The 25,739-nt window shown below is 39.5% G+C and overlaps 1 protein-coding gene and 1 long non-coding RNA gene across 2 annotated transcripts in view; one reads left to right on the forward strand and one right to left on the reverse strand.

The window, feature by feature from the left end:
• LOC113015217 (butyrophilin-like protein 2) overlaps positions 1-25,739 on the forward strand; it is an 81,922-nt gene that overhangs the window by 29,291 nt on the left and 26,892 nt on the right. The gene's annotated exons all lie outside the window — the stretch shown is intronic.
• Positions 5,804-7,000, reverse strand: LOC113019617 (uncharacterized). The gene is made up of 3 exons (XR_003272060.1): positions 6,941-7,000; positions 5,978-6,052; positions 5,804-5,863 (listed from the first exon to the last, which is right to left on the reverse strand). It is a non-coding gene; the product is annotated as an uncharacterized LOC113019617 (long non-coding RNA).

The raw sequence follows: 25,739 nt of genomic DNA on the forward strand, positions 1-25,739 counted from the left end.
CTGTTGCTGAGAAGTTTTCTACCTGCTCCTCTTATTTCTGGGTTTGAAACATTAGCATGCATGAAGCTGTTCTAGAAATAGCCCTCAATGTTGAGCTGCTCTGAAGCTAGAAATAAACTGAAGATGTGCAACCGCAGAGTTTCGAAACACAATAAAAAGGTTGAGTAAGGTTAAGTATATGTTTAATGATCAAGATTACTTTTAAACTACTCACTGAGAATACTTTACATTGTGTGGAACAACATATGTGATGACCTTCAGTAAATTCAGACTGCTATTTTTTTTATACTAATAGGGATCAAGGTATTTTCAATAGGGAGCTACAATGGTCTGCCATACTAAAATAATATGGACATAATTACATTTTTGGTCTCTGGATGTCTTTTCCATAATACAGCTAATACAGTCGTGTGAAAAAGTGTTTGCCCTCTTCCTGATTTCCTAGTGTTTTGCATATTTGTCAGACTAACATTTTTCAGATCATCAAACACATTTTTTTATCAGACAAAGATAACCCGAGTAAATACAAAAGGCAGTTTTTAAATAACGATTTCACTGATTAAAGGAGAAAAATTATATATATATATAAACCTACCTGGTCCCATGTGAAAAAGCCATTGCCTCTCTTGTGAAATCATGAATAAACTGTGATTAACCACATTGTTTGGAAAGCTCAGTTTAGAGTTCAGTTTCACTAAACACACTGATTACTGGCTGCCCTGTTGAATCTAGAAATCGCTTAAATACAACCTGTCTGACAAAATGAAGCTAGATCACAGGCAAGATCTCAAAAAGCAACACATCATGCCAGGACCTAAAGAAACACCTGAGAAACAAAGTCACTGATATCTATCAGCATGAAAAGGGTTACAAAGACATTTCTAAGGCTCGAGTGAACCACAGTAATTTTGGTGGAGCTTCCCTGGGAAGCTCCACCAAAATTACCCCAACCTTAACAAGACAACATTAAAGAAGCCTTACATGTCTCAGTTACAGTCAGTGTTCATGATTCAACAGTAAGAAAGAAACCAGGCAAAAAAAGGCATCCGAGGGAGAGTTCAAGGTGAAAACCACTGCTGACCAAAAATAACACGAAGGCTCGTCTTATATTTGCCAGAAAACATGTTGATGACCCACAAGACTTTTGTGAAAATCCTCTGTTGGTTGACAAGACAAAAGCTTTGAGTCTCATTACATCTGGCATAGAACTAACAGCATTTCAGAAAATGAACATCATACCAGCAGTAAAACATGGTGGTAGTGTGATGGTATGGCGCTGTTTTGCTGCCTCAGGACCTGGAAGACTTGCTGTGGTAAATGGAGCCATGAATTCTGCTGTCTACCAAAACATCCTAAAGGAAAATGTCGGGCCATCTGTTCATGACCTTCAGGCTGAAGCACACTTGGGTTCAGCGACAGGACAATGATCCAAAACACCTCTTACTAGGACACTTCAAAGTCTTCAGTTTGTTTTTCTTAGGCCATTCAAAGCCATTATATATTTTTATTTGCATCTTTTTATCTTTAAGTTGTTTAGTGTACACTGAGGGCCAGTGGAGTATTTTAATTTTAGTTGAATTTTAAATTCCTGTGTCTGAGCTATACATATGGTTTTTGACAATAAAGACTTTGACTTTGAATTTTGACTTTGAAATTCCTGACTTGAATGCAATGGCATGGATGAAAAAAGCCAGTTCATGCTCAAAAACCCTCCAATGTGGCTGATTTAAATATGGTAAATTAAGAGCTGCACTGCTCTCTACTGTAAGTCAGCTATATTCTCAGTCTATCACCATATTTTTTTTATTTATTTTTTATTTAGAATTTAATAAGAAATGTGGATCACAGGGCCAGCCTCCTGTACCCCTTCCATACTTCTTTCTGACTCGATTGAAGAAACAGCCTTCTGTGTCACATATTTAAGAGCTGGGTTATAATTAAACACAAATCTTATTTACTTGGTCAATTTAAAAAGGCATAGTTTAGAAAACACACACAGAAAAACAATCGCTCATGCAATCAAAGTCCAATCAAGTTTTTTGTCTTTCTTTGTTTGGATGTCATTTGTATACTTGATGAGGGACTAAGCCACCATTTTCTCAAGTCTTGACATATCTATTGGTGGGGCTATGTGTAAGGTTTATAATATACATTTGTCATCAAGATGTGGTGGTCTATTGAACATTATATATTAAAGTTAACTGCATGTGGGTGTTATGGAAGTGGCTAGATATGGACCCATAAAGTGGACACACTTTATCTCACTACAGCTGGGCAGAGTTCAAGTATTTTATTCGAGTACTTTACCCATTCGGTTTACTTACGTTACAGTAAGCAGTAGCGGTTTTTGATATGGGTGACGAGGATACTCTGTCTGGCTGGAGTGGCATCTAATAATCAGCTCAAACCAACAAACTAGGCGCTGTCATCATGATTAACGCAATTAAAAACTTTAATGCAATTAATCATTTTAGAGCGAATGACTCAAAATCCCTAAAATGTCTCTGTCAACGCATTTCAGGCAGAAAAGTTTGTCCATTCTGCGCTCCAGATGGGTTGATTGCGTTAAAAATTTTAATGGCGTTAATCGTGATGACGGCATTAATGCGTTAACGTTGACAGCCCTACAACAAACACAAAAACGGAAGACATGATATAGACTTATAATTTGCCCCGATGTGTTTTCTAAATTCTATCACACACATATACATGAAAAAGTGAGCTCGAGGGCCCTCGGTGCGTCTGCTTGCTGCTGCTGCTCACACACAGCCTGTTGAAAGGGGAGGGGGCGGGCTGCTTCCAAATAGAGCACATTTAATTCATAATGTTGTCAATTCAAGCCCATTATGTATTAATTATGTTAACTGGGTTGTTTGAAAACCCAGAAAAAAAACTCTATACAAGGTGTAGGTCAATTAGTCTAATAGTCTATGTTGTGTGGTTGTGTGTTGACACTGAAGTGCAAAATTACTGATGGAAGGTGGACAAGAAAAGGTCAAAGGTCACCAGGTCCCTCAGTTTAGAAAAAACAGAGAAAAGAGGAGGAGAAACAAGCAAAACATACGGGTACGCAGATGTGTCTGTTGATAATGGGAGGTATTATGGATCCTGAAACAAGATAAAATTCATTAGTAGGGATTGGGAAAACTTCTGTTTACCTTTGTTAGTCACTTGGCTATGATAGTAAACAGTAGACAGACAGTAGACACTGATGTGGGTTACTGAATCTTTTGGACTGTGTTCAGCATGATATTAATTAGCCATTAATTGGCTAATTAATTTGATTTGTCTGCTATTCTCAATGTATGATGAATTATAATGGCTGTTTGTTTTTGCGTACTCTCTCTCTCAGTATATAAAATATTTATCTGGTTAATTTCAGTATGGTTCCGGCAGCAGTTTTCATAATAATATATGTTACTGTACTATCCTTAATATGTTTTATGTGTGTGTGTGTGTTGGGGTGTGTCAGGGTGTGTTAGGGGCGGCAGAGGGAGTGTTTACCTAGGGCACCAGACAGGCCAGGACCGCCCCTGACAGTAAGATGACTGTTGTGGCATACAACAGGTAAGAAAATTAGTAAGTCAATTTATGTAGTTCATTTCGTAACATTACTGATCCTTTTGCAAGACATTCATTCATTCTGAAACTGTCTACTTGTGTGTTTCATCGGAGCAGTGGCCGTTTTTGATATGGGTGACATGGGTCTTTGCCCAGGGCGGCATCACAGGCATCGACAAAAAAAAGTTGCTTGTACTCATGCTGCCCCGACATCATGCCAGCATATTTTGGGGATGGCCAATCATTTCAAACAATCACCAATCATTTTTTTCTATTGCCCATTTGCGAGAAGTAAAGGTGCCCTCCACTTGTGAGGTGCACCTGCTGCTTGCTGCACAGGGAGAACCTGCTTGCAAAATAAAAATATAAAAACAAACCGACAAACACAAAAACACAAATAAACAGCCATTATGACATAGACTTATAATTTCCAACAATGTGTTTTCTAAATTCTGCCACACACGTGCGGAAAGTGAGCGTGAGGGCCCTCGGTGAGCCTGCTTGCTGCTGCTGCTACTGCTGCTGCTGTGCTGAAGTCTCACATACAACTCGGTCTTGTATCACAGTTGTCAAAGAAAATCAACCAATCTAAAATTTCTGGAGTGACATGATGGCCCAAAAAATTGTCTGACCAGACTCTGCATCCCATAAACTGCATCTAAATTTGTTTCTGTATCTGTACACACCACTCAAAATCATGCATGCTTTTATGTCTTTCTTATATATGTATGCAAAACTTCCCACAGTGGCTCATTAGGGAGAAGCACAGAGCCATCGTTAACCCTTAAATTTCAATAAATTAAGTCGTTCATGTGTCAGTTGGGTTGAACTTAATTTGAGTGTGTGGGTTTCAGAAATACACTGCTGCATTTAGCAGAGTGTGTTATAAAAGATGTCAGTGGTTGAATATGTTAAACAGGAACACAAAAAACAGTGCACTGTTATGTTAGTAGCTAACCACAATGAATTTATATAAAAAGATGTAGCAACTGTGGTCATATGCACAGCATCTTCAGATGTGCTGACAAATCGAGCAGGAAAGAGCAGTTTAACTTACACTAATGTGACTGAGAAAGAGACTAATATAGTGACATCATGTATGTGAGGGGGGGTCTTCAGTTTAGTTCAACTCTCCCACTAACTCACATACTTTGAAACTGTGTTGGGAAAAAGCATAACCACCAATACTGTAAGTAGTAAGTTTGTATTTGTATGATGTGTAACAAAAGGCGGAGGTTACTCTTTACCACTGCAACTTACTGTGAATATGATTTTTTTTTTTTTTAGAAAGAAGATATAATTATTTGAACTTGAGGAAATGATAGTAGAACTTTATTGATGTTTTTTTGGAAGTGAAATATATTTGGCTTTGCAAGTGGTTTCTGTACTTTTTGTACTTCCTGAAATCGTGATCTTTGAGGAATGAATATGAATAGGTTAGAAATGAAATGTCAGTAAAGTTAATTTGAGTCAATTCCAAACACTGTCCTGTGACACCAGTGTTCAATAAAACCTTGCACTATAATAACTGCTGACAAAAAAAAAACCCAAAAAGCAAAAGAAACAATACCTCAGTATTTGATTTTTTTTTCCTTTATTGATGCTTCATTGTTGCAAATTACAATGACTGGAGAAAGAGATCCTTTCTCAGATGAAATCAATTTCTAACACACTTTAAAGAACTTTAATGTGCCATTTGGAGGGCTTTATGGGATAATACTTGCAATAACAGGTAAGGCTGATTTTTCATTTTTTAAGCTAAGAATAACAACAGTAATGATCATCGTTTTGTTTTTTGTTTATCTGTTTTTCTTATTTCACATCTAACCTTAGATAACAATTTACTATAAGTCCAGCAAATAAACTATGTATGAGGCTGAACATCCTTGACTGAAGAATAGATGACAGTCTCTTCTTGACAGCATGGATTCATTTCTTCTCTGGACACTTTTCGTTCTGTGTTGGAAACAAAGGTATCTGTTGAATTATCAAGAAACTACTTTTTTTCTTGATGCATGTTCAATCGTCCAGGTAAAGAAATATCAGAAACTTTATTTGATCGTGTACATTTTTTCATGTTCAGTGTTTTTACTGAAAATGCTACATCAGGATGAACAGAACAGATTGGAAATTCTTTTTCTTCTTTCCATTGGTAAAACATGTATATTAGATTATTTTTTTTGTACAAAACATAATTCATACTGATCACTATATATATATATGTATTTGTGTGTGTGTGTACCTTTTTTCTTCCAGTGGTTTTTAACAGTGGCATACAGGACACCATCTGGATCATCTTCATCTATCAACAAATATAAGTCAAAACCTGAGCACTAAGACACTTTGTCACATGCTGTTGTTTTTGTATGTATTTAATTCTTTAAAACAAAGTGTAAAGGACAAATAAAAACTTTACCTTTCTTTTTCCTTTGTTTTCTGACCACACTATATGTCACTTGATGTGGGTCAATGATGTTGTTGTCTTGCAGGACTGAAAGGTAAAAAAAAAAAAAAGGGGGGGGGGGGGGGGTCGGGAGTCAGAAGGCATGTCTGAAGTTTGGGTTATAGTGTTACATACCAGCACTGGAAAGTTAGGTAGACAATAAACTGCCTGGATGTCCTTAAAGTCATTAAACCTTTTAATACAAATATGGCATTTTGATTACCCTAACTATTGCCAGCTGACTAATCTGTGATGCTTCCAGTCATACTACTCAAACATGTTTGTTGTTATTAAATTACCAAATGATTTTGATATAGAAATAGTTTAAATCCTTCTGTTCATAATCTCAGTATTTGTTAACTGCATATATTTTTGGTATTGTTTTTTCCATGTATTCCCTGACTGAGGAAAGCTTGACAAATAAGTGTAAGGACTTTAGGGTCAAACAATAAAAATGCCACCAAAAGAATATAAGCTTCCACACTTAATAAATTAAGAGAATTTCAAAATGCTGAAAATATATTAATGAAAAGTGCCAAATTCTGACCCATAACACTGTACATGTGCATAGCATGAGGATCAGTTTTGTATGGCAGATTGAATGTCATGAATTCATTTATTTATTTGAATTTTCCTCTTGTGATGAGACTATCTTAAATGCACCTCTCATTTACACTTCTGTCTTTTTCTACAGGTTTGAATATGCAAGAGTTCCCTTCTTAGGGTACTATGTAATTGTAGGCATTCAAAGCTGTCAAAATAAGAGAAAATGCAGCTTAAGCTTAACAAAATGATTGTTATTGATAATAAAATAACACTAAACTCAAATCAAGTTATATATGAATCTAATTTTGTCACATGTTCAAATTGCATTATATTGTATTATTGTATAATTTTATTATACACATTCCACTGAACAAGGATGCAGTTTCTCACCGTTACTGTCTTCTTGTGAGTGTGAACGTCGTACTGATGAAAAACAAGCTGATACTGAGAGAAAGAGCAGTCATAGGATAGAGGATAAGTGAAAGTTAATGTAATGATATATAATAATCAAAGTTAGCAGCTGATACATGAGAAGAAATTCCTGCTAATGTTGTGTTGATCTATTAAAATTAGGAGAAAAATTAGCTTATCATTAAAATAATATGCTAATTATGACAACTTTACTGGAAAAATTAAGTGAATTTACAATGTATTTCTATACCTTTGTGCCTCTTATGAAGAAGTAGGCCCACCACCAGCAGCAACAGAACCCCAGATAAAGCACAGATAACAGTCCACAGCAGAATTTCTTTTTTATGGAATTGACTTTGTGAAAGATCAGTCTCTTTGTGAGGCGTTGGAAAGGTGCTGGCTGCATTAGACATGAAGTAATTTAGGAAAGAGAGAAAGACAAATGAAAACAAAGAAAATAGGTATACACACACACTCATATATATATCCTGTTATATATATATATAAAATCTAAATCACCTTTTCTTTGTTTTATAACAGCTAACCAGCTCTCAGGTGATTCTCCAGCTCCATCAATGCTGCACTTGTAGAGTCCTTCATCAGACTTGGAGACATTTTTGATGGTCATGCTGCTTTGATACCAGGTCGCAAGAGATAAACCATCTTTGTAGAAGTCAGTTATGTGTTCTGACTGAGTTTTCTTGTTTTTACAGTTAAGGGTCACCTCATTTCCCTCCTTCACAGGGATGGTTGGACTTTCCAAGATTACAAAACCAGCTGAGAAATGATCCAATACATTTTATTATTTTTTACATGTTTTTGTAAACATCTGACTATGGAAAATTACATTATTATGAAAAGTGCTAAAACAACTAAGGCAGGTCCAGCCATGTATTGTAGACTCTGTTGGTTAATGCGTTTTACTCTGTACACTTTACCTAATTTTGTTTCTCTTGTTAACAGATCACATTGAATATTAGTGTATTGTTGAGTATAAATAATGTGCTTCATATTCATCCTGATTGTCCTATTATGAGGAGATATTTTAAAGAAAGGTTGCCATATATTGTCAGTGAACACCAGTAAAGCTGAATTAACACACACACACACACACACACACACGTATATCTATCAATAACAATCACTCAACATACCAGTGACAGAAATGTTCACAATCTCACTTCGTTTTCCATCTTCATTTTCACACCAGTATTCTCCACTGTGTCTTTCATAGATGGGATAAATTGTACAGGGTGATGTTGATGTGTGGGAAGCGTTCCTTGCTTTATGGGATTTCCACTTCACTCTCCATTCAGTGGTGTTGTTATCTTTCTCACAATGTACCGAAACAGACTCGTATTCAAAGAACTGAAGCCTGTCTGGAACAAAGCGAGCGACAACTGCACCTGAGAGAGAGATATGAAGAAGGAAAGCAATCAAATCAATTTTCTTTTCTCAAAACAAACAACATAATATGTTGGCATTGCTAACAAAAAATAAAAGTGCACATTTTGTTAGACAGTGAGCAGTGACATTACTTTCTAGGCAGGATATGCTAATGTTAAAAAATGCAGACCATTAAAGACTACAGTTTCAGAGCTTCAAACACTTTTAACGGTAGTTGGCATTAAAACTTTAAGTTTATATCAGGAATAAACTGTTTCTTACTCACCAGCAAGGTTACTGTGGCCAGTTTGTACGGCCATCATCACTAAAACATCAGTGACTGAAGAGACAAATGGAATTTTGTGCATCAGACATATGTGATTGCTAATCAATGACTGACTGGTTGAATCAGTACTTACAAAGTTGGATGCTGAGAGCTGCAAACACCATAATGTCTTGCTGTTGACTGTGGGAGCACCAGGCTGAAATACAACAAAGACAGAATCTAGGTTGGGACTTCCTCTTCCTGTTTAATTTATTTCTGATGTTTATGGTGTAACTTGTTAGATGAAATATATATTAGTGATATGATGCTAATGATGTCACATATATGATCCATTCTCTAGCTACTTTTTGTGAAAAAAAATTATTTAACTAATTAAATAATTAATTACTGTCATTTTTCTTTGTTTATTTTTAGAGTTCCAACTCAAGGATTTTGAAACAAAGATACTTGGACTAATGGGGGGCAACAGATTATTTAGAGGATTAAATCCAAGATAAAAACTTTCCAGAACTAATCTTCATACTTCATACTTCATACTAATCTTCATTCCGTAACACAGGAAGTCAAAGCTGTCCTCAACATGAAGAAGAAGGCTGCATCGTCCCGGTCCCCTAAAGGACCTGGCCCAATGAGCTGAATGACTTCCGAGGCACTGATGTCACATCTTATGAAGACTCTAGAGCGTCTCTTCCTCAACCTCCTCCAACCACAGGTACAACGTGCCCAGGACCCACTACAGTTCGCATACAAGGCAGATGTCGGAGTGCAGGATGCCATCCTGTACCTCCTACATAGAGCCCACTCACACCTGGACAAGGGAAAAGACACGGTCAGGATCCTGTTTCTTGCCTTTAATACCATCCGGCCCTGTCTGCTCCAGGAAAAACTGAACAGGATGCAGGTGGACCCCTCCCTGGTGGCTTGGATCTCCGACTACCTCACTGACAGCGCTCAGCAGCACATGAGCACCACAGGGAACTGTGCTGTCCCCTCTTCTCTTCACCCTGTACACCTCTGACTTCTGCTACAACTCTGAATTATGCCATATTCAGAAGTTTGCAGACGACATCATGGGGTGTATCTGGGATAATCAGGAAGAGGAGTACAGAAGTCTGGTGAGGAACTTTGTCACATGGAGTCACACAAACCACCTGCAACTCAACACCTCAAAGACCAAGGAACTGGTTGTGGACTTCGGGAGGTCCAGAGAAGGTCCACTGCCAGTTCAGATAGAGGTAGAGGAGGTGGAGGTGGTCAACAAGTACAAGTACCTTGGGCTGTGGGTGGACAACAAACTGGACTGGTCATGTAACATAGAGCACCTGTATAAAAAAGCCCAAAGCCGACTGTACTTCCTCAGGAGGCTGAGGTCTTTTAACATCTGCAGGAAGCTCCTGAGGATGTTTTACCAGTCAGTGGTTGCTGGAGTACTTTTCTATGCTGTGGTGTGCTGGGGGAGCAGCACAGCAAAGAAGGACTCATCCAGGCTGGAGAAACTGATCAGGAGGGCTAGCTCTGTGGTCGGCATGAAGCTGGACACTCTGGTGACAGTGGCAGAGAAAAGGACATTAAAGAAACTGCTGGACATTATGGACAATGCCAGACATCCTCTGCACACTGTTGTAAACAACCAGAAGAGTCTGTTCAGTGACAGGTTGCTTCTCCCAAAGACAAGAACCAACAGGCTTAAAAACTCCTTTGTCCCACACGCCATCAGACTGTTTAACTCCTCTCTGGAGGGGAGAGGGAGGGGAAACAGGAGGACAAAGGAGGGGGGAACAACTAAGCTGTAGTGCCTCTTCACCTCACTGTGCAATACCTTTTGTTAATAGTCAATGATGCAATAGACTTCAATACTTGAAATGTGCAATTCACTTGTATTTTTATTTTTATTCCTATTTATTCTATTTATCCCCTTTGTATATTTTATTTATATATGTCTCTGTATTTATATATGTGTATATATATAATATTCTGCTCACATTCTGTAACTTCTGTCGGTGCTGTGCTATTGGAAACCGAATTTCCCAGAGGAACCCACCCGAGGGATTAATAAGGTTTTATCGTATCTTATCTTAATGGCTTTTTTCCTCTCCCTTTTCTTTTTGCCAGTTCCACTCTGCCCTCTGCTGTCAGTCAGCCATTTTAAACTCCTCAGTAAATATATTATTGCTCATTTTTACTGATCAATTGAACACTGAACCTTATAAAATTCAAGGGGCTTAATGATAGTCTGATAAGGTGGAATTTATTTTCTACTATCATGTTATAGAGTTTGTGATAATCAGTGTTGGTCAAGTTAGTTTAAAAAAGTAATTAGTAACTAATTACTGATTACTTCCTCCAAAATGTAATCCTGTTACTTTGCTGATTACAAATTTTAAAAAGTAAATAATTACTTAGTTAATTTTAAAAACATGATACACAACCTGAATACGTAATAAAGCAATAGACCTTTCAGCCCAATTCTATTTTTTCTGCATAATCCATCATATAAAATTGAATCAAATGGAAAGCCTCTTTTTAAAACTTGTTTTATTATGTTTAATCTTTTAATTATATGGACATTGCATTCATCAAACATTAAATCATATGCAACTGTCCTTGACTTGAAGAAATTTGTTTAACATTTAAACCTATTTTCTGCATATTCCAATATTTTTTGTGTTTACACTCACTCTTTCAAATAAATGCAAGTAAAACACAGCAAAAAATACATAAAATCAAAGATTCAGCAGCACTAAGTCCTGTCGCTCTTAAATCTATTTTCACCGGTTTAGCAGGAGTGGGGCCGGTGGAGGTTTTCCTGGTGCTCAGCGGATGTGTCAGCGAGGGGATCTGTGGGTTTCTCTGTGAATTTCACATTCCCCCGGTGGCTTGATAGGTGCTTGCTCAGATTTCTAATTAAATTTTTCGCTGTAGAAAGAAGTTTTCTTCTCACACAGAGTGTACAGCAGACACTAATGTTTTTGTCACTTTTTACGGACTAAAAATGAAAGTAATGTAATTATGTCCACTCTTTAATCGCTGCATCGTCATACTCTCTCCCGCACTCCATATTATCCATTGTTGATCTACACACGGCTGTTGCTGCCACGGGTGTCACACGTGCTTATGTCATTGTCATGAGACACTCACAAACAAAATCAAGATGGTTTAGTAATGCAGTAATGTAGCGTGCTTACGGGAAAGTAATAGTAATCTAATTACTTCTTTTGCAACCGTAATCCCTTACATTAGTTGTTACTTGAAAAAAGTAATCGGATTAAGGTAACGTGTTACTTGTAACGTTACTGTCCATCTCTGTCAGCCTGCCAGACTTGTGGTGACAAAGACCATAATGGAAGGCCTTTGTCATCACCCAGGACAGAAATGTGGCCTTGTCCTGTGAGCCACCATAAGACCCCCCCCAGCCAGGGGCCCGACCAAGCCACAGGCACCCGGGAATGAGCCACCAACACACCGACGTCTGAGGGCATCAGCACTGGCAGAGAGTGTGATGAGGGGAGATAGGCCCCCATACCTGGGAGGGTCTGAGGTGTTCTCAGAGAGTTGGAGTCTAAGACCCGACCTGACATATAGACACAGACGAACAGGCACACACAGACACAAATGTGCATTCCTACGCTCATGCACACATATACAAATACTCGGCACATGTTTGGGGAGTGTGAGTGTGTGTACAGTGTCCAGTGCACCAGAGGCCCACTGGGCCAGGGCTGACCCTAGGCCTAGGGCATAGGTGTCAAACTCTGGCCCGCGGGCCAAATTTGGCCCGCAGCCTAATTACATTTGGCCCGCGAAGCCATACCAAATTACTATTAGAGCTGGCCTACTGGTATTATACAGCTAATATATATATTGTTTAGTATTAAGCTTTGCTTGTTCCATATTCAGTTTTTCAGCTAAACTTGTTTGAGTCCATAAGAAAAGATTCATTCTTATATCTGGAGGAAGATTTTTTTTTTTCAATAAATATTAATGTTAGCCCGCGACTTTGTTCCATTTTGAATTTTGGCCCACTGTGTATTTGAGTTTGACACCCCTGGCCTAGGGGATGTTACCCTTTCCCTGGGGTGGAGACAGGCAGGCTGTCCCAGGTCCCGTAGCAGCATGGAGGCCCCCCAGAGAACGGGGGAGTGTAAAGACCCCATCCACCTGCTCATATGTGGTGTTGCTGCGTGCTGTTCTAAAGTGCATTTAAAACACGGGAGGGCATGGTGCTTTCTGACAGAGAGCACCAGGTCTCAGCATGGCCCCTCCCGAGAACCCTTAATGTCGACATGCATTTAAAATTGAGAGGTGGGCACCAGCACCAGAGGTGAGGTTGAATACACCGACCTTCCTCCCCACCCCCAAGGCCCTATATGTGTGTGTTATGCGAGTGTGATGAATGTGGATGTCTATGTTGTGGAATAAAATTAAGGCACTGGTGGCTAGAAGGGGACAAAGGGGGGAATGCCTCCCCTGCACCCGGTTAACACACCTGCACCCCAAGGCCCTGCATGTGTGGGTTGGTAAGGTGGAGTGGGAAGAAGGAGGCAGTTGGGGATGGAAAGGGAAGGAAGGTGGGGGCAGGTAGCCCCTCCCTGGGGCCAGCTCCCCCGCTGACCCTAGTAGGCACCCACGCTCTCTGGAATCCACCAAGGCCAGGGGGCCCAGGCCCATCCGGGCCGGGGCCCACCACCAAGCCCCACAGAACTTGTGGCAGCCCATCCGACCCCACGACAGAGGAAACTGTACCCACCCCATCACCCAATCATCTCCCAGACTACACAAGACAATAGACACCCAGGTTAACTTCATTCTCCACCTCTCCTATATCTCTCCCCCACCTGCAGAGTGAAGGAAAGCTAAGCAACGTAAACTCTGATGAGATCAAAGCCACTTGACCATGTGGTCAACACTGTTGCCAAAGGGGGTCAAAATGGTGGTAGTAATGTATGTATGTATTATTGTAGGGCAAACCTTACAATATAAAGCGTCTTGAGGCAACTGTTTTTGTGATTTGGCGCTGTATAAATAAAACTGAATTGAATTAAACCTAGAATTTCCCCTGGTTAAACTTATAGTTGATTATATTCTGATTAGTATATCTTATGCCATCAGCTTGTCCTCGGTCACAGTTTCCTTCCACATAAAGCTTTGCAAAAACTGCATAAAAAGCACTTGCAGCAACAAAAACATAATATTCCAGAAACACGCTTTGCCGATCCGATCAGCTGTTCATAACACTTCCTACGTTGGAATAGACGTCAGCGCGAACTTTTGCATGTCCGCCATTACCTGCCCGAAACCGGAAGTGACGTCATTTTCGCGGATTTGTAGTTTTTTTTACCATCAGGGCCACAGGGCCTATACTGGTGTTTTTAAAAGTTATCTTTGACTTTATGACTTTCTGTGTCATTTCTGGGATGCTTAGGACTCATATTGCACTGCTGGAAATAGTTTATTTTGATGCATATGCTGCTTTTTTGCAAGTTTGCAGTATAATATTTATTTTCGTTTTTCCTGCAGTGTATAAAAATTGGTGTATTTCAAAAATAAAACTATGAAGACACTCAAAATAAATTTCCTTGGTAGGAAACTATTAAGCATGATTAACTACCAGCAAAATCACATAAATTATGACTCTGGGTTTATCAATCACAACATAATTAATATCATTTTCATATTCAAAATCATGCATAGTGATGGACCTGAAACTTCCACAGTCTTATCTTCCACATCCAATAAAATCATAGAGCAAATAGAAAAGCATGATGCATGACCAACTGCTGCATCTGTAAGGAAAAAAATAACATACAGCACCTGGAACACAAAAATACGAAAATGGACAGATACATCAACATTCTTCTCTCTAACCCCACCCTCCATGACCATGTCGGATAGGGGCCGAAGCCCCCTGACCCAGGCCCAGTCATGCATCACCCCCACATGGGAGCGATGTGTTGTATGAAGGAGTGGGGGCTGGGGAGGGCTGGGATATATAGGTAGAGGAATACCGCCGGAAGGAGAAAGGCAGATAACAACTGGCTCAGTAGGCATCCCCATTTCCCACACCCCGCCACAGGGAAGAAAAAAGTGGCTCCAGGGCACCACCAAGCTGGAGGCAGCACCCACTGCCCCCACCACAAAGAGCAGTTTGGAGTGTGCAGATAAGTCCGAAGTCTTGTGGCTCATCTGCACACTGCAACACCTGCCATCCACTCAACTGACAGCAGAAACACTCAGTAAAGGGACTGAGTCTGAGAGAAGCAATGGGTGCTCCCTCACCTGAATGCCTCACCCTACAGAAAGAACCTGCCAGCAAACAACAGCCCCCAAGGCATAGATGGGACATCTCAATTTGAGCCAACCTGCAGCACTACACACAGCGAAGCAGCCAAGGGGGTACAGACCAACCCCGGGCAAGAAGGGACACCAGATCCCAAGGCCCTGGATCCAATCCTGCCCAGAAAACGCCAGCCACCCAGCCGGGGACCAGCACCTGTCACCAAAAGATATGGATTTCTGCTAAATGTATTCTTTAGACCTGCAGACAGTGTCAGTGCGCCTCTGTCAGTGCGCCCCAGGGTGGCTGTGGCTACAATGTAGCTTGCCATCACCAGTGAGTGAATGTGTGTGTGAATGGGTGGATGACAGGTTGTGTAAAGCGCTTTGGGGTCCTTAGGGACTAGAAAAGCGCTATACAAATACAGGCCATTTACCATTTACAGACAGTTTTAAAAGAACAGCAATGAAGTTGTGCATCATCTTGTTTAGCAACAAATTTTTTAACTGCCATTTTCGTTGGAGATCCTTACACCTATGCCTTGCATATGACTGTGTGTGCACATCATGTCCTATAGAGGTCACTGGATCATTTTGTATATTTTTATAGCAATATGTACAACACTGTCAGACTGCTTTGTTCTTATTGTTCACCATGTGTTATGAAAATAATACACCTGACATAAACTGACTTTAAAAAATAATATAATGCAGTTATTGTTCCTGACCAACAATAAACATGAAATAATATGCAACAAAAGGTTTAATTTTGCACTGGGGAGTTCCAGAGTTATCATGCTTTAGTCAGTTTTTAGTATTTGCCTTTATTAAAGGCCCCTAAATGTATTTTTTGTCTGTATGGGGTCATAATATACCAGACAAGACCTCATGCTAGAGTAGAAAGTTGACACCTCTATACTTCAGCAGTAAGCCAAACAGGAAGAGGTTGTTAGTTATATTAAACTGCATATTGGTTTGGTGATCTGTCAGCAAGACAACATGGAGGTTACATTTTTCTGCATTAGACTGTGTGAGTACTGAGTTTGTTACACATCTGAGATGTTGCTGCTGTTTTTTATCTAGCAGTTGTAATAATTTGTAGCTCAATCGTTAGTATCAAACTAATTTTCCCTAGAAGAGTATCAGTGCTATTGATTCTACAAATATCAGAATCCAAACTGTGAGCATAACTCTCATTTTTCAAAAAAAAAATTAAAAAAAATTGGTATTTTAATGATTTCGGTGAGGATTCTTGTGTAATTCTGTGTTCTGACCAAACACAATGCATAGAAGGATTTCATGCAAATTCTGATATGAAGAGATACAAATTTATACAGTGACCACACGAGGAGGGGAAGTTTTGCAGACACTAATGCTGCTTAAGCCCTTTGCAGAGTTTCCAAACCACACAGCGTCTCTATATTCGTATTTTTATAACTCGTTTATTCTTTTTTTAATCTTAGTGTTTCAGCCTGACAAACTATCTGTAGTATAACCACAACGCTTCTTGAACTGTGTGAAAAGAGGCTGTGAATTTGTTTTGTGTGGGTCATTTAATAACTACTAAGTTCATGACCTTTTTATCCAGGGGAGATGAAAATTTGAACATATACTAATTTACATTAAAGAACAGGAGGAAAAAAAAGATTCAGTACAAGCAGGAGGAAAAAGGTTAGCAATCTAAGCAGAGATGACTACACCTCCTTCTCTTCCACCATCTCCAGTTTTCGTTGTAATGTAATTAGCATCGACAGTGTAATCATGTGATAGCATCATTACTTATTCGGCATAAACTGAAATGTATTCACCCGCCTGCAATATTTGAACCTTTTATTGCTTTATTAAAAGAAGTCATGATCAATATAATTGAGATTTTTTTTTACAAGCATTTTTTACAAGATTCTTTTTACGAGCCCCTGCTCGCGCTCAGCGAGCAGGGGCTTCATCTCCCCTGAATAAAAAGGGGAGCTCAGCGAGCAGGGGCCGGAGCAGACCCCGGAGCTGGAGCTCAGTGAGCAGACCCCGGAGCTGGAGCTCGGCGTACTCTCTCTCTGTTCCTGGTGCGGAACTCATTGTGGGTTCACGCCCTCGGCCCACGCCTCCCTGAATTGGAGACACCTGGACCTCATTAGGTTCAGCCAGCATTTAGGCCAGGAGAGGTCTGCTGTTCAGCGCTGGATTGTTGTGTCAGTGAAAACAAGTTCTAAGCCAAGTTTACTTGTGTTCTAGTCTTTTGTATTAACTTGCGTTTTTCCTGTATATAGATTTCCTGGACCCATTCCTGAGTGGTGAGTGTGGAGGGAGAGACTGGTCACAAGTGGAGAGAGTAAGAAGAGGAACGAGTGTGTTTCCCTTTTCCCGGATTCCTGGAGCGCCCGTCCCCGTACACCTGGTGAAAGACTTTGAATAAATTCTGTTGTGTGATTTCAAGCTTTGTAGTCCTTAGTCCTTAGTGTTGGTCCTCAGGAGCAAAACCGTAACAACAACACTCCAAGCTATGAGAGACAAAAAGGAATTGAAAGGTATAAGTCAGGAGATGGCTACACAAGATTTCCAACACAGAAACAAAGCAAAGAAAAAGAAAGCACAGAGTTAAGTTAAATCTATTATTAAGAAATGGCAAGAAGAAGACTTGTGAGAGAGGCTACCTAGACACCTGTGACCAGTCTAAATGAGTTACAACCTTCAGTGACTCAGATGGGACAAATCACCACAAACACACAGTATCTACTGTGAAGCATGTTGGCAGCAGTATCATGCTCTGGCGATGCTTCTTAATAGCCAGCTCTTAAAAGCTTGCAAAGGGCAGAGGGTAACGGGAATGCAGATAACATCGCTAAATACTGGAAGATAATCTGCAGCCACAAGGATGGTTGAACAGGTGCAAAAGACTGTCTACCATGCATATAGTTTTTAATGTTGCCTGTGCAGTGGTTGCATGTGTTTTCAGATATGAGGCCTATTTGGAGCCTCATTTGTACTCTATAGTGATAGTTTTGTATTATCTAAGTTGCCCCTTTCTAATGTCATGATGGAAAATTTAGTAATTTCTTTTTGACAAGAACAAATAATTTATTGTTTAAGCATGGAATCTGGGCTTTTGTATATTTAAGTAAGGGTGTTGTAGGGTTTTTTGTTGTTTTTTTACAGACAATCACATGGTGACTCTCCTTTGTTATGATCAACTTCCTGTTCTTTTCTACATCCTGATAAACTGTTGACACAGTTTTATGGGTCACTCTGCTGCTGTTCATGTTAAGAAAACGTCAGTCTTGGAATGACCGTGATATGTAGAAAATGTCCATAACTGTTGTAAATGCAATAACAACTGTTGCATCAAAGTACAATGTTTCCAAAAAGATTTTTAAAAGTACATTTGCTTCCCATTGTGTCTGCATAAGCAGATATTTTGCTTAATGAGAATACATTTAGTCAGAAAATTGTTTTTGTCTATAGATACTTGGTGACAACAGCTTGAAATGAGTAACATGATATAATTAATACATTTTAATACATTTTCTTGTCTACTTTTTTTTTTTTTTTTTTTTTTGTCCAAGCATCTGAACTATTAAACATATTAAATATGGTGTATGTTGTATGTGCCATAAAAATATATCAGGTAGCAGGAATAAAACTTTTTTAACTTAATAATACTACTGGTAGCATGAGGCGACACTTGGACCGTGACAGGCATTTATTCTAGGAGAGCTGGACAGGGCCGTAAATAGATCATTGTAAGCAACCACTCCCATATTATTCGCTCAAGAAACACAACATGTTTAGTGTTTCAGTGAGTAAGTGAACTGTCACAATAGACATTCTAGTGTCAGTTTATGTGTTATTAACCTTGAGCTGAATTTAATTTGAATGTTGTGTTTAGGTTTCAGAAATGCCCAAGGCTGCATTAACATTAGTGTATTTTCGATGTTTGTCAGTGGTTTAATGTGCTAATGGAAGTGCAGTGTGTAAAAGCAGAGTGTTATCATTTTGGCAGCTAGCAACACTAAATTTATTTAAGAAGCGGACCCAGCTGTTTTCTGTCTTCTGATGTGCGGTGGTTGTGGTTGACCTACATTTATTTTCCATAAATGTACTTCAGCTGCCAGTAACTCCCACTTTGAATCTGCACAGAAACAATACCCAACCCTCCAAGTTTACAGATATCTGAAAATTGAATGTGAACTTTTTTAGTGTATAGTGATAGTGTAAAGTTGAATTATTGGTTTAAGAATAGTTCCTCTCTGACACTGAAGTTCTTGTCATTTCTCCTTTAGATACAAATTGTGATTGTGATTTGGGCATGAGGAACCAAAACTAAAACTTGGGTCTTTTTTGTTTGTGTTTAAAAAACGGAAATTTCTTTGGCTCTCTAAGTGGTTTCTGTATTGTATGCACTTCCTGAAAACCTGGTTTTCTGTGAATAGTTCTTATATAGCACTTCTAATCCTCCGGAGAACTCAAAGCTCTCTATACAACATACCACATTCACCCATTCACAGAAGCACTGCCTTCAATGCTTTGAAGTGCTTTCTAACTATACATTCACACACATTCATACTCCGATGGATGCATTGGAGTACACAAACCTTCCGAGATGACCCGCTCTACCTCCTGAGCTACAGCCACCCCAACGTGCTGTCATTGTCCTCACAAAACAATACTGGACATATGCCTTTTGACCTGACGTTGTGACACTTTAATGTGATCCTTTAAACATGAATGTAATGTGCATCATGATTACAATAAAATGGTTGCATTTAGAGATGCAATTAACTCTATTATCAATATCACCTTATCGATTCTCTTATTCTCCATGGGTTCACATCGGCTCCGTTTTGTGTCACCACCATCTCTAAGCAGCATATCAAGACATTGTATTCATGCAAATTAATTGAATGCTGCATGGTCAACTGTTCGTGCATATTGGAGGCATTTCTCCTGCTTGTTGCGAGTAGTTTTGCTGTTGTTATTAAAAAAACAGTAATGTATTAGACATAAAACACTTTTCTTAAAAGTAATGCAGTACGTTACCTAATTACCTCCAGGAACAAGTAAGTCATTACCAGTGATGGGAGTAACGGCCTTACAAGTAACAGCATTACTAACGTTGTTACTTTTTTCAGTAACGAATAATCTAACTGATTACTATTCCTATCGTTACAACGCTGTTACAGTTACTAACAAGAAAATGCGGTCGCGTTACTATTTTTCAACAAACAGACGGTTGAAGCTGTGTTTACCGCATCTTATATCAGTTGCATGGAAGTAGCTGTAAGTAATCTGGGCGCTACATCTTTAAGCAGCTGCGTGCGCTCCCGCGGACGGTAATCACTTTCTAGCAGATGTTCACTTTTTGGCACAACACCTGGAGCTAAGGGAGCAAAACAATCGCATGAGTGCTTCTGTTTGACTGAGGAAGAATAAAGTAGTCGTGGTAAGCCAGTCACATGACCACTTCAAGATGACAAAGCAACAAGGTGATATATACCAGTTTATAAATTGTGTTGATAGGCCACGTAAAACCAGAGTCATGATAAACAATATATACACGGCATTTTTTCCTGAATAGTTTTGTCACGTTTACTGTCTAACGACAGCGCTAGCAAGTACTCTCTGCTTATGAGCAGAAAAACAAAACAAACAAACAAAAAAAAAACATAAATCACACCTTTCGTGTTGGTGGAAAAATGCACCATGTCCACCAATCAAAAATGATATGGTAACATGACATTTGGTTGTTTAGGAAGAGGGGGAAGTTTTAGGAGTGACGGCGAGAGAGAGAGAGAGAGCGAGAGAGAGAGAGTGCAGAAAAAGAGAGAGAGCGAGTTTTGAGATGTGAGAGATTTGTGATGTTTAGAATGTTTAGAGTGTGTAGTTAATGTGTTGTCTTGTGTAGTTAGTGTGTAGTGTTGTGGATTATTTTGTGTTGTGTGTCAGAACAATGAGGTGACTGCTGTCTCCAGGTAGAAACAGGAGTGGTACACCTGCTGTCTGCGATGTTCTCCTTTATAGTGAACAGAAATTATGTTTTTGGAGTGGCACAAATAATTTGTACTTTAGAAACATGAACAGGTAGAAACGGAGGCTGCAGCCTAACTGCTCATCACTGCTTGGGGAAGTTCGGAGTCGGGTTGATGGGCTGGGATGGTTATGCAATTAGTTAAATCACCCTGGGGTATTGTCTAGCTTACCATTAGCTTTCTGTCTGTGCAGATGCTTGCAAGTTTAGTTAGTAGTTGTCAAGTTGTTTTTGTCTTTGGTGCATTTTGCACTTTACAATTGTGCTCTTGTCCTTTTGTGCAATAATATTAAAAGTAATGTCCATATCTACGCTACGGACTGTGCTGCTATTTTTCTTCTCTAGCTAGCAATCTGAAATCAGCTGATTGTAGCTCAAGTGCAAGTGGAACCAATACTGATATATTGATAATCAACTAACAAGTTCAGGGAATTGAACTAGTGGAAACTGGTTCTCGATTTGTGTTCCATGTTATATTAGACATAGAACTAGGACTAGAAAGAGAGCACCTCTTCTAACCCTCTGTGGTTATACACACACTCTACATTTAATCATTAGTTATTATTAATCTTTGTCAGTGTGTCTTTTTCCCTGTAAGCCTGTCTCCTTCCCCTCTCTCCCCTTACCCCTAATCTGTATACCTCGGTCATGGGAGATGATTATTCCTTCACCCTGTTTGCAAGTTCTCAACTATTCTACAGTCTTTATTCTAAAATACAAATATAATTTGGTTGTTGTTATAATTTGGTACAACAGCCTTTATTTATCTACGGATATATAGAGACATATAGATCATTCTGGCTAATGTTATAGCAACCTTTATTTCAAAATGTGTGTTAACAATATGTGTTGCTTAGAAACATATGCTTCAAATGTCCTTTTACATACATATCTGCATACCGATGTTGGTGTTTCACTGCATAGGTATATATTTTTTATTTTAATTTCACACAAGCCAAACATATGACCAAAAAATGACATGAGGTCATAAACCCATTATAGTACAGTATAGTTTAAAAAAATAAAACATTCTGCTGTTAACATTTACTGATTGTCTCCCCAAGGATTTATAAAATGCAATTTACACAATTATACAATTATACAATTATACAATTTACATGTGCAGCATACCTCAGTTAATAATTACTCGTAATGTAGTCAATTCATGTATTGCTTTCAAGCGATGTAAAATGTAAAGCTTCAGTCAAAAAAAAAGTAAAAGTAAATAAAAATTATTTAGTCCTAAAAAAAAGTCCTAATGAAACTGTTGTTTTTAACTGTAATAATTCCACTTTCTCTTCTGTCAGCCATCTTTTCTTTAGTAATCTATAAGGCAAACAAGAAATAAACATTTTATACAGGAAACAGGACGTGAAATATAACAAGCAGCTGAGAAAAAAGAATCCAATAGCAGTGCCAGTCTCACCAACAACACACTTAATAGAAGAATAGACAACTGTTTCTTCTTGCAGACTTGGACGGGGATGTAAATTGGAAACATCTTGTTCTGTGTGGGACAAACAAGACACCACAGCCTCAGTGCAGTCAAAGCTTTACATTGTTGCCTGTTACAGTTAAACAGCACTATTTTTCATATCTATGCTCATCAACCACTGCACTGTTTGAATTAAATTGTACAATTCACTGCAGCTTATCTTTAAATGTGGATATTGACAAACCATTAATATTTTCAATTTATACTGGGAGGCAGAGCCTTCAGCTCTCAGGCCAGTTACGTCTGGATCAGGTGACCACTGAATCCTCCCTTAGTTATGCTGCCATAGGCTTGGGCTTTTGGGAGATTCCAGATTTCCAGTATAACTGTGAGAAACGTTTCGGCACTCATCCAAGTGACTTCTTCAGTCTCAGCTGACTGCAGGTTTCCCCAAATCTTATAAACAGTACATTTGCATAATGACTGAAACCAGGTCAGTTCTTTGATCATGAATATGATGGTCTTTCCCTTTTCATGTAAATGGCCTCCTTGACTCTGCGCTCAAACCAGCGTTCCTCCCTGTCCAGGATGTGTACATCCTTATCATTGAAAGAGTGTCCACTGGCCTGTAGGTGTAAATAGACTGCGGATTCCTGGCCTGATGAGTTGGCTCTTCTGCGTTGATTTTCACCCAGGTGTCATGCACATACCTGAACCAATGACTTGCTGGTGTTCCAGGGTAGGATAACAGCATGGTTGTTGATCAATGGTCATGACAATTTGGATAATTAATGTTCTAGGAACTGACCTCACAGCCAGTGGGCTAGTTTCAGTCATTGTGCAAAGGTACTGTTCAAAAGGTTGAGGAAACCTGCAGTCAGTTGAGATTGAAGAAGTCACTTGGATTAGTGATAAAACATTTCTGCCATGGAAAACATTACATCCAGATGAACAGAATTAACTGTCTTTTTATACATGGGTGATTGAGCATGCATCAAGACATTAATAAGCATTAATATATAATCCTAAAATCGGACCCTTACACTATACTTTCGGACCACAAATCAAATGTGTGTGTAGACTAAGCTTATCTCCAAATTCTGTTTTTATATTTAATCTTAAGCATCAAGTCTGCAGCTGAAAGAATAAAAATATATTTATTTTAAAATTTGCAGCATATTTTAAGTGCAAATTAGACTCTCAGCTGGGGATTGCTTAAATTTTTTTTCTTTTGTTCTTTCTTATGCACTGTTGAGCTGTACCTTGCTAAAACCACTGAATGATTATTATTATTATTATTATTATAACTGTGTCTCACATTGTCATGGGAATGTGCATGTAAAAATTTCTTGATGTAGAAAATATATACTTTTGTGTGTGTGTGTGTGTGTGTGTGTGTGTGTGTGTGTGTGTGTGTGTGTGTGTGTGTGTGTGTGTGTGTGTGTGTGTGTGTGTGTGTGTGTTTGGAACCAGTAAAGCTGGAATATATACATACCTTTGTTCTCCTTTATTTTTACAACCGCATAAATCACATCTGGCCATGAAGAGAAAAAGCAAAACAATCTGTTAGCATGGTCTTTGTTTTCTTTTGCATTTGCATCTGGATAATTTTATGTTATCAATATTAATTAAAACACTGCAGAAGTTAATTGTTTTGTGCTTTTTTTTTACCTTCCTTCTTCCTTGGAAGGCATCGGTGGGCAAGAGATGAAAACAGGGCGTTGTTGGAATGCTACTACGCAAGTAACCCCGGCAGAAGGGGCTACATGAATAGGATGACGGACCTATGGATTCTTCGATACCCAACATCCACAATGACGGCGAAACAACTAGTAGCTCAGTGTTCCAACATTCGAAAGAAGGGACTGCTCTCACAGCTAGAGATTGACGAGGTACAACACAAATGCTACGGCAAGGAGGAGTCAGGACGCCAGGTCAGGGGGGCGATATCATCACCCCCACCCGAGATTGGGTACATAGCCCCAAGTGCGATAGGAGAAGGATCGTTGAGTGCGAGAGGAACTGACCTGAAAAATAGGATAATGGCCAAGCTTGAAACCTGGATCCCCCGTAGCCGGTTACCAAGATTACGTGAAGTACCCTCAGAAGGTCTGCTAGATGATGTTAATGCAGCATTACGGACAATACCTACAACCACCGTTACCGACACTAACAAGCTGATCTACAATACGGCAGCAGTGATCAGTGAGATGCTTGGCTACAAGTTGAACAGCCACAAGGGGCAGTACCCTCCATGGAGAAGGAGGCTAGAGGGCAGACAAAGGAGATGCATAAGAAATACAGCAAGCTGTCCATACCTGAGGCCTTGGAAACTGCCAAGCAAAGACTCACAGCCTTGGCCAGCCGCTTGAGGAGGTACACCAGAGAGATAGAAGGCAGGAGAATAAACCAGCTGTTCTCCACAGAACCAGCAAAGGTGTACTCTCAGTGGCAAGGGAACAATAATAAGAGAACAGCACCACCAAGGCTGGAGACGGAGCAATACTGGAAGAGCATATGGGAGAAGGACGCAACCTATAACGGCAATGCTCAGTGGCTAGTGGATCTGAGGGCAGACCACAGCCACCTCCCTGAACAGGGTCCAGCACTCAGAGAAAACCAGTGTGTGTTGTGTGTATATCTATTCGTGTCTATTGTGAAAGTGTATCTATCAGAAAACTATCCTCAGATGACCCTCCTATGATTACTAAATGTGTATGTGAACGTGCGTGTGTTATATAAGTGCGTGCATGTGGTTACAGGCCGGCGTACGTGCAGAGAACTAAGGCAGGGTCCAGCAGGACCACAGGCTTCTGAGTGATTACCGAACTGTAAAACAGCTTTAAGCAAATAACAAGAATAATGCCGAACAACAATAGACTGACTAAAGTACTGATAATCTGTGTAGATTAATATTAACATAGATGCAGTTCAAAGATTATTCTGTCAACTGGTTCAACAATGGTAAATGATTAATGATTGATGCTTCTGCTTATAACTGTGATCATAAGAATACAAAATAAAATATCTCCTGGTCACAGGCCCGACATGGTTCACGCCTACTGGCTAAAGAAGCTGACTGCACTCCACGAGCGTCTGGCAGCACAAATGAACCAGCTGCTAGTTAACGAGAGACACCCGGAATGGCTAACCAAAGGTCGGACGGTCCTGATCCCCAAGGACCCCAAGAAGGGACCGGTCCCCTCCAACTACCGACCAATAACCTGCCTCAGTACTACATGGAAGCTCCTGTCAGGCATCATATCGGCTAAGATGAACAGGCACATGGGTCAATACATGAGTGGGACACAGAAAGGAATTGGCAAGAATACCAGAGGCGCAAAACACCAGCTACTGGTAGACAGAACAGTCAGCCGAG

Source organism: Astatotilapia calliptera, chromosome 3, assembly GCF_900246225.1.
Source record: "Astatotilapia calliptera chromosome 3, fAstCal1.2, whole genome shotgun sequence".
NCBI classification, from domain to species: Eukaryota; Metazoa; Chordata; class Actinopteri; order Cichliformes; family Cichlidae; genus Astatotilapia; species Astatotilapia calliptera.